Source organism: Balaenoptera borealis (assembly GCF_965194805.1).
Source record: "Balaenoptera borealis genome assembly, chromosome: 1".
NCBI lineage: Eukaryota > Metazoa > Chordata > Mammalia > Artiodactyla > Balaenopteridae > Balaenoptera > Balaenoptera borealis.
In genome coordinates this window covers 70,873,566-70,882,882 of record NC_138860.1, presented here as the reverse complement: position 1 = coordinate 70,882,882, position 9,317 = coordinate 70,873,566, and the positions used below count along the sequence as shown (strand labels likewise).

The 9,317-nt window shown below is 62.8% G+C and overlaps 1 pseudogene across 1 annotated transcript; it reads right to left on the bottom strand.

The window, feature by feature from the left end:
* Nucleotides 1-2,088: 2,088 nt before the first annotated feature.
* On the bottom strand, nt 2,089-5,516 carry LOC309617749 (thimet oligopeptidase-like; annotated as a pseudogene). Its single transcript has 7 exons — nt 5,375-5,516; nt 4,799-5,174; nt 4,524-4,719; nt 3,468-3,519; nt 3,233-3,361; nt 2,458-2,596; nt 2,089-2,244 (listed from the first exon to the last, which is right to left on the bottom strand). The product of its transcript is annotated as a thimet oligopeptidase-like (transcript).
* Nucleotides 5,517-9,317: the final 3,801 nt, after the last annotated feature.

Here is a 9,317-nt window from a genome sequence, read left to right as displayed (position 1 = left end):
TGTGACGGTGACATTTTGGTACAGGTTCTGACAGCAGCGTGGGAGGTGGGCAAGGAACAGCAGACCCCAAATCTTCCAGAAGCTCCTAAACTCTGTGAGAGCCTTGGGTGCACCTGAGGTAGCTCAGGGCGAGGAGGCACCAGGTGGAACAGCAGAGAAGCCACAAGACTCATCTGGGAGGGCCTTCTGGGGGAGGTGGCCCAGGGAGTCATCTCTGCCCCTCGCTGACTCCTGGGAATTCTTGGACATGTGGCTCCCTGTCTCTGAGCCTTGGTTTCCTCATCTGTTGAACGAATGAGTAAGGTTCTATCTAGTGAAGCTCCAGGGAGTGCTCACCCCAGGCGAGGGGTGATAATTTTCAATTTGCCTCTGCGTCCCCCATCATTTGTCTCCTGCCTTCCACCCCCGTCTGAAGGGCAGGCCCAACCTGTCCTGAGCCTCTTGGCTAAGGCCAGAGGGGCACCTTACCCTTTGGAGAGAGGGCAGATTAGGGAGGAAACTCCCAGTTTTCAGAGCAGGGTAACTGAGGAGTAAGGAAGCTTCTGGAAGGCCTTCACTTAAGAAGGGCCCATTGAGGGCAGCAAGTGAGGAATATTCGGGAGGCAGGGCCAGGGCCTGAGGCAGACCCCGGGGCCACCTGGGGCACTCTGTGGAGCCCCGTGCCATGATGCCCACCTGCCCTGCCAGGCCACTGGTGTGGGTGGGTCCTCCCTTACTTCTGGTCCCTTCTCTGTTTCCAGGACAGAACTGTACCTGCACCAGCTGGCAGACAGCAGCTCCTTCGGCATGGGCGTGTGGCCTAAGGTAAAGAGGAGGTCCTTCTGGGTGTGAGTGGGTGTCTGTGTCCCCATGGCCAAGATGGGCGGGTCCCCTGTGTGGCTCGTCCCTCTGCCACTGGGGTAAGTAGTTGGCAAGGGCTGGTCACGTGGGGGAGGCAGGGTTGCCTTTATGGGGCCTGGGCTTGTCAGGGAAATGAGTCTTGTGCTAATAAAGGGAACCAGGAGGTGGTTTGTGTAGAGGTAAGGGCGCGGTCTCCGGGACAGGCTGTCTGGGTTCAAACCCCGGCTCTGACACTTACTGGATATGAGACCTCAGGCATGGACCCTAGCCTCTCTGAATGTCTGTGTCCTCTTCGGTAAAATAACAACAGAACGGGCGGGCAGGCTGAGGGGAGGACAGAGCGTGGCACGGCCTGCCCGCCTGGGCCACGGGGAGAAGGTCGGGGCGCCGCCCGCGCCCTCGTTCCGCTGCCTGGCGTCCTTTGTGGAGGCAGGGCTCCCAAGGAGCTCAAAGGCCAGGGAAGGACACACGGGACGGTCCAGAGCCACCCTACCGCTCCAGTGGTGCAGCACCCTCTCTGAATTCCTACTGCCACCAAAACACATCCCTAAGGCCTTTGGGAAGAATTGCTAGGACCCAGGAAGGCGGCCCCTTGCTGTGGTCCAGACTTCAGCAGCTGCCGATGACCAGAGGGAGCCAGCCGGCCAGCCGTGAGCAGGAGGACAGGACACGGGGACAGGGACAGCCACAGCCGGGCTTCCCGCAGCTGTGCCCACCGCCAGAACCAGCTCCAGCCAGTCACAGCCCCCGAGATGCCAAACAGTGACGGGCGAGAGGCCGGCAGGAAACTGACACCCCCTCACTGGAGAGCCTGCCCGGTCGGGGTGCGGGGCACCATCCCCGTCTGAACTCACCCCACAGCTCAGCCGTCTCCCAGTGACCCAGACGCGTCACCACGGCCCCAGGGCTGATCCCCGACCAAGGTCAGAACTCCCCCCAGTGTGACGGCCCCCATGCCACTCCTGTGGTGGAAGGGACGGCAGGCAGAGACCAGGAGTAGAGTCTTTTTTATTAATGGCTGCGTTTTCAAAGAACCGTTTTGTTACCAGGAAAGCTCCCCAGGAAGGGATTGCATTAGTGCAACAAGGGGGAGCCTTGATGCCAGGCTTTCCAGACACTTCCAGGTGGAGACTTTTGGCCTAGGCCGGCCGCCGGGGACTCGGGGGCTGGGAGGACACACGGCCCCTCCCCCGCCCCGACGGGGCGCTAAGGCACCCGGCCCGCCCGGGGGGGCAAAACCCCGTGCCATCAGCAGGCCGGCGGCTTGCAGCCCTCAACCTGCAGCCCTTTGCTCAGGAGGAAGGCGTCCTGCATGGGGTCACAACCCAGGAAGAGCTTCACCATGCCCTTGGCATCCTCGGAGCCCCCTGGCCTCAGAATGCAGCTTCTGTAGTCCATGGCAACCTGAGGAGAGGGGGCGGGGCTGCAGGAGGGTGGAGCACCCCCTTCACGGAGGGTGTGGGTGTGGCCACCTCTGCTGTGACTCAACAAAGGGCAGGGGAGCAGGGGGTTCTGGGCAGGGCCCTCAGAGCCTGGCAGGCCCAGGCGGGCGGCACAAGCATCTAGGCCCAGGCCAAGGACCTCCGTGTTGGTCTGCACGGCAGGCCGGCCTCTCACCTTGCCACTCAGGACGCCCTCCTGCTTGAAACGAGTGTGTGGACCGTGTCCGCGGAGTACACCTCGCTGCACAGGTAGCCATAGGACTGGGCGTCGTAGCTTCCTGCCAGGTGGCCGAAGGTCGCAGGCAGGTGGGTCCCTGGGACACACGCGGAGAGGCTCCTGCCCGGCCCCCTGGCCGCTCCGTGCCCCTTCCCCAGAGCCCAGAGCTTGGGGCCTCAAAGCAGCCCTGTCTGAGTCCCCTGCCACTAGAGGGAGTATTGGCCCAACACTTCTAGAAAACGGGGACCTTGCGGGCAACTCAGTGGAGGGACACAAATCAATCTTTGCCGACTTTCTGCTGAAGCTCACGAGGGTTCACCCCTAAGCCTCTTACAGGGACAGCTGCCCGAGGCTCCGAGGGATGAGTCAGGGCTCGCCCTCCAGCACGGGGAGAGCGCGGGTTAAAGCGCTCACGAGGGAGTGAACTGCGTCTCCGCACCGACACGCACGGGCAAACCTCGTCGACGCGTTCCGTCCGGGGTATGAAGCCCTCTCCTGCCTCTTCCAGGCTCTCCAGAAAGCACGTGCAGATACGCCCAGCCCACCCTCGGACTCCGCGGGCCACAGCTGGAGGGACCAGCCCAGGAACCCAGGCAGGAAGAGGCCAGAGGTCAGCGAGCCTCGACCAGAGCCCGTCAGTCGGTCCCCCTTCACACACCACCAGAGGATCCTCTTGACCTGGGCAGTAGCCGCCAACCGACCGCTAAGGTGGGCCCGGCGTGCGCTTGGGTACCTGGCGTGGCTGGGACCCCGAGGATCTCCTGGCAGAGGCGGGCATTGTCCTAGGCCGGGTCCGAGGGCGTCTGCGTGTGCAGGGCCTGGTCCACCTTGGCCAGGACGATCTGGCGCAGGTTGAAGAGGCCTGGAGGGCGGGAGGAAGGAGACGGGGGCGCTGGCACTGTGTCCAGGCCGCGCTTTCCAGCCGGGCAGTCCGGGAGCCCCTTTCCTTTCCCTCGGCCCGGCCGCACGGGGGTTGGCCAGCCGGGACTTGATGAGCTTGTCCAGCAGCTCCTGGGGGACGGCGCTGCTCGTGCCCCGCCGAGACTGGCAGCAGCGCCAGGGCTTCACAGGGCGCGGCGCTCCCGGCCCCAGAGCCTACCCTCTGGTTCTCATCCCCGGCTGTCACCAGAGTCGCAGGCAACGTGCCCTTCTTTTCGTTTGTCTTTTTTCCGGCCCTCGACCACGCAAAGGTGTGAAGCCCTGCCACTCGCTGCCACGTGGATGCACCGTGAGAACACGGTGCTCAGCGAGAGAAGTCAGACACAGAAGGACACACAGGGTGTGACCCCACTGAGGGGAAACGTCCAGAACAGGTAGATCCACAGAGTCAGAGTGGGTTCCTGGTTGTCAGGGACAGGGGAGGGGAGGGAATGATAACTAAGGGCGTGAGGGACCTTTTTGGGGTGAGGGAAATGTTCCAGAACAGGGCAGTAGTGACGGCTGCACAGCTCAGTAAAGTGTCCCCACGCGCTCCGGTTGCAGTCTGTGAGAGCATCGCTCTCAGGACGAAGGGCTGACTGCAGGAAGACTGAACGAGCACTGGGTCCTGGGCCCAGACGCTCATCTGGGGACCCCCCCCACATTGGGAAGTCACTGGGACTTGCTGAGCCTCCACCGAGACTGGCAGCAGCCCCAGGGCCTCACAGGGCGTGGTGCTCCCGGCCCCAGAGCCTAACCTCTGGTTCTCATCACTCATCACTCACCAGCCTTGCATGCAACGTTCCTTTCTTCTATTTTGTCTTTTTTAAAGGCAACTCTTGAATACCTGTATTTAACATGCAGGGAACCAGTCCTGACTCCTTGGTCTGGGACTTCCAGCCTCCAGAGTCTCGAGGACATCCACTTCCGTTGTTTACGCGCCCAGTGCGTGGGGTTTGATGATGGAAACTGACACCGAGGGCGTCTCCTCGTGCGGGGTGACATCAGCGGAAGAATCCCGTGGCGAGGGCCTGCCTGAGGACCACGGGAGAGCCCGGGCCCTCCCCGCCCCCTGCCTTCAGCCCCTCGCCCGCACCCTCCTGGGAGCGGAGCTGGTGCATCGCTTGCCAGAACTCATGGAAGTAGGTCTCCAGCTCATCATGCTGCAACAGGGAGGGCGGGTTGGGCGTAGGCTTGGTGAAGTTGGCCACCATGGCCGCGATGGCAATCTGGCGCCTCCCGTCCTGCTGCAGGCAGCCCGGCTGCAGGCCAAAGCAGGCCATGTGCCCGGACTTCCCTTCCCTGGGGAGGGACGCGGGTGAGGCCCCGCTACCACAGAGGAGCCCCGGCCCACGGCCGACAGGTTCCCCCACGCATGCACCGAGGGTAGAGGTCCAGGTAGAACTTGCTGATGGATGACCTTGCCCGAGGCCACGTCCCGGACCGTGTAGAGCCTCACATCTTCATCTTCGTGACGCATGTTGGCGCCTTCCTCCAGGTCGAAGGTCAGCCCCAGCAGCTCCTGGGAGATGCCCAGCCGCCCGCGCGTGACCACCTGCATGGGGAAGGACTCATTGAGCAGGTACTGGTCCACGTGGTAGCGCGTCTCCTCCCCCTGGTTCATGTAGTAGCGCAGGTCCTAGACGTTGATGGGCCCATCAAAGTGCAGGCCCCGCCTCTGGCACTCAGCCTTCTTTAGCTCCAGGATCAGGGCCGCTCCTGCTCCCCGAGGGGCTTCAGCTTCTGGGCCAGCTCATCTGCGGGCGGAGGGGAGAGGCTCAGCTATGTCCCTGTGGCAGCCGCCCAGCCGCCCCCCACCCCACGCCCCTCGAGGCAGAATGAAGGGTTGGGGAAGGCGACCCCCAAGGGCTGACACAGTGGGGTCTCAGGCAGCACCACGTCCAGTCAAGGTCCACCTGACCCCCGTCCCCACTGGGACTCGGGGAGGCGGGGTTACCTAGGAAAGTGGCCACCACCTGGCTGGTCTTGGCCATGTTCATCTCCAGCACAGAGTCGGCACGCGTGCTGAATCCCAGCAGGCGGGACTTCTGAGCCTGCAGCCTTACCAGCTCCCCGAGGATCGCGCAGTTCTCCTGGAACCCAGAGACAGCCAGCGCTGGGGACCGTGGGCCACGCCCTCCCCACAGGCCCCGGGCCAGGTCTCTGTGGGTGGGAGGGCTCTCAGGCCACTGGCAGGCACAGCCAAACCCCCTCCCTCCTCCTCCTGGCCTGGATTTCTAGACACTTTGGTGCTGTCCTAACATGTGGTCTTTATGAACACAGGTCCTTTTGGAACCAGAAACGGCGTGAACCATGATGAGCTCTAAGGCCAAGGGCAGGAAGAAATGTGACCAGGCTCTCCAGGAGCCACCCAGGGGCCTCCCCGGGCTCAACAATACAAACTTGGCTGCCGTGCAGACAGCAGCTCATCCCCACGGCGCCCGAACACCCAGCCCCTGGACGGCGAGAGACCTGTTGCTGCAGGTGGCCCGTGGTTGGCTGGTGAGGCCTGGCCCCAGGCGTACGCCACCTTCTCTGGGGCCACCTCTCTGGGTCTGCGGTGGGGTTCTCCTGGGAGCCCCCAGTCACCACAGGACCAACGTGGCCTGTCTGCAGCCCAAGAAGGTGGGGACACAGGTCTGTCCCCCGTGGACATCACCCGCGAGGCCGAGCAAGCACCAGTGGTGTCTGCGGGGAAGATGAAGGGCTCATGCACAGCCCCCATCTACTGAAGATGCTAAACGGGAGAAGCACAGACTGCAGCCACATGCGGTATGGACCAAACGCAAGTGTCCTTGCAGGAACCGATGTCTGAATGTCGAGGCTGTTCCCGGGCCACAGTGAGAAGGCCCAGGCCCCACGCAAGGCACAGAGAGGGGATGGGGGGAACATCTGCGAATCTGAGCTCATCGGGCATCACCCCAGAAGGAGAGGGAGAGAGCCAGAAGGAGATACGGAGGGAGAGGGAGAGAGAGGGAGGTACAGACGTCTCTCCTTTCCCTGGGGGTTCTCTAGTGCAGCCAAGCCTGAAAACCACTGCATTTCGGGAGATGGGTCCTCGTGGAAAAGTTAAATAGTAGCTCATGGCATTATCGACACATATTAAAATGGCCCCAAATCTTGGGGAGTCAGGGAGGGGAGCTGGCGGCTGCCTCGTAAAGGAGGAGAGATTGGGCGTCAGAGGAGGTGCCTGCCTCCACCACCTCCGCCGCCGCTGCCCCCCCCCAGGGCCCCGCAGACTTCATCTCCCAGCTGTGGTCCTGGGCTGGAAGGCAGCGGGGAGGTCAGGCCGTCCCAAGCATCAACGTTGACTTCAGGGCTGATCTGAAAGGCGCCTGGTGTTTGTTGAAGCAGAAAAAAGAGAAAGCAGTGGGCAGAGGATGGGAGGGGGAGGGAGCCCCCATCAGCCCTTCTCCCTGTCTCCCTCTCTGTCTCCCTCCCTCCCTCCCTCCCTCTACCTCCCTGCCTCTCACTCTCCCTCCATCTCTCCCTCTGCCTCTCTCCCTCCCTCTCTCCCTCCCTCTCTCCCTGTCCCTCTTGCCCTGTCCTGTCCCTCTCTCCCTCCCTCCATCCCTGTCTCTCTTTCCCTGTCCCTCTCTCCCTCTCCCTCTATCCGTCCCCCCTCCCTTTCCCCGTTTCCATCTCCCTCTCTGCCTCCCTCTTTCCCTGTCCCTGTTTCCCTGCTCTGCTCTCCCTCTCCCTCTCCCTCTTTCCCTCTCCCTCTCTCCCTGTCCCCCTTTCCCTGTCCCTGTTTCCCTGTTCCGCTCTTCCTATACCTCTTTCCCTCTCCCTCTCTCCCTCTCGTGCTCCCTCTCCCTCTCCCTCTCCCTCCACCTCCTTCCCTCTCCAGAGAGGGAAGGAGGTGGAGGGAGAGGGACAGGGAGCAGGAGAGGGAGGGGGGAGAGGGAGAGAGGGATAGAGGGAGGGAGAGGGACAGGGAGCAGGAGAGGGAGGGGGAAGAGGGAGAGAGTGATGGAGGGAGGGAAAGACAAAGACATCTCTCCCTCCCTCCCTCTATCCCTCTCTCCCTCTCTCCCTCCCTCTCTCCCTCTTCCTCGCTCCCTCTCCTCCCTCTCCCTCCGTCTCTCCATCTCCCTCACTCCCTCCCAGAGACAGAGAGACGAAGAGGCAGAGACAAGGGAGAGGGAGAGAGGGAGAGGGAGAGAGAGGGGGAGAGAGGGAGAGACGGAGAGAGGGAGAGAGAGAGAGGTCTCTTCCTCCCTTTCCCTCTCTCCTCCTTCTCTCCCTCTCTCCCACTCTCCCTCTTCCCTCTCCCTCCCTCCCCCCTCCCTCTCTCCCTCTCCCCCTCTCCCTCGTCTCTCCCTCTCCCTCCATCTCTCCCTCTCTGGGAGGGAGTGAGGGAGAGGGAGAGACAGAGGGAGGGAGAGGGTGAGACAGAGGGAGGGAGAGGGAGAGAGGAAGGGAAAGGGCGAGGGAGGGAGAGGGAAGGAGGACGAGACGTCTCTCCGTCTCTCCCTCTCCGTCTCCCTCCCCCTCCCTCTCTCCCTCTCCCTCCCTTCCTCTCCCTCTCCCTCTCCTAGAGGGAGGGAGGGAGAGGGAGAGACAGAGGGAGAGGAGAGGGGGAGTCAGAGAAGGAGGTAGGGAGAGGGAGAAGGCGAGAGGGTGCCTGCTTCCCTCTCTGTCTCCCTCCCTCCCTCCCTCCCTCTCCGTGTCCCTGTCTCCCCCCTCTCCCTCTCCCTCTGTCTCTCCCTCTCTGGGAGGGAGAGAGGGAGAGGGAGAAGGAGGGAAAGTGATGGAGGGAGGGAGAGGGAGAGAAGGAGGGGAGAGGGAGAGGGAGGGAGGAAGAGAGCTCTCCCTCTCTCCCCCCTCTCTCTCCCCCTCCCTCTCTCCCTCTCCCCCTCTCCCTTGTCTTTGCCTCTCCCTCCGTCTCTCCCTCTCTGAGAGGGAGTGAGGGAGACGGAGAGACGGAGGGAGAGGGAAAGGGAGGAGAGGGAGGGAGGGAGGGAGAGACGTTTCCTCCCTCCCTTTCCTCCCTCTTCTCCCTCTCCTTCTCCCTCTCCGTCTAACTCTCCCGCTCCCTCCATCTCTCCATCTCCCTCACTCCCTCCCAGAGGGAGAGGGGAGGGAGAGAAGGAGAGGGAAAGAGGAGAGGGAAGAGGGAGAGGAAAGAGGCAGAGGAAAGAAGCAGAGGGAAGAGGCAGAGAGGGAAGAGGGAGAGAGGGAGAGGGAGAGAGAGGGGGAGAGAGGGAGAGACGGAGAGAGGGAGAAAGAGAGAGGTCTCTTCCTCCCTTTCCCTCTCTCCTCCTTCTCTCCCTCTCTCCCACTCTCCCTCTTCCCTCTCCCTCTCTCCCCCCTCCCTCTCTCCCTCTCCCCCTCTCCCTCGTCTCTCCCTCTCCCTCCATCTCTCCCTCTCTGGGAGGGAGTGAGGGAGAGGGAGAGACAGAGGGAGGGAGAGGGAGAGACAGAGGGAGGGAGAGGGTGAGACAGAGGGAGGGAGAGGGAGAGAGGAAGGGAAAGGGCGAGGGAGGGAGAGGGAAGGAGGGCGAGACGTCTCTCCCTCTCCGTCTCCCTTCCCCTCCCTCTCTCTCTCTCCCTCCCTTCCTCTCCCTCTCCCTCTCCTAGAGGGAGGGAGGGAGGGAGAGGGAGAGACAGAGGGAGAGGAGAGGGGGAGTCGGAGAAGGAGGTAGGGAGAGGGAGAAGGCGAGAGGGTGCCTGCTTCCCTCTCTGTCTCCCTCCCTCCCTCCCTCCCTCTCCGTGTCCCTGTCTCCCCCCTCTCCCTCTCCCTCTGTCTCTCCCTCTCTGGGAGGGAGAGAGGGAGAAGGAGGGAAAGTGATGGAGGGAGGGAGAGGGAGAGAGGGTGAGGGAGAGAGGGAGAGAAGGAGGAGAGAGGGAGAAGGAGGGAGGAAGAGAGCTCTCCCTCTCTCCCCCCTCTCTCTCCC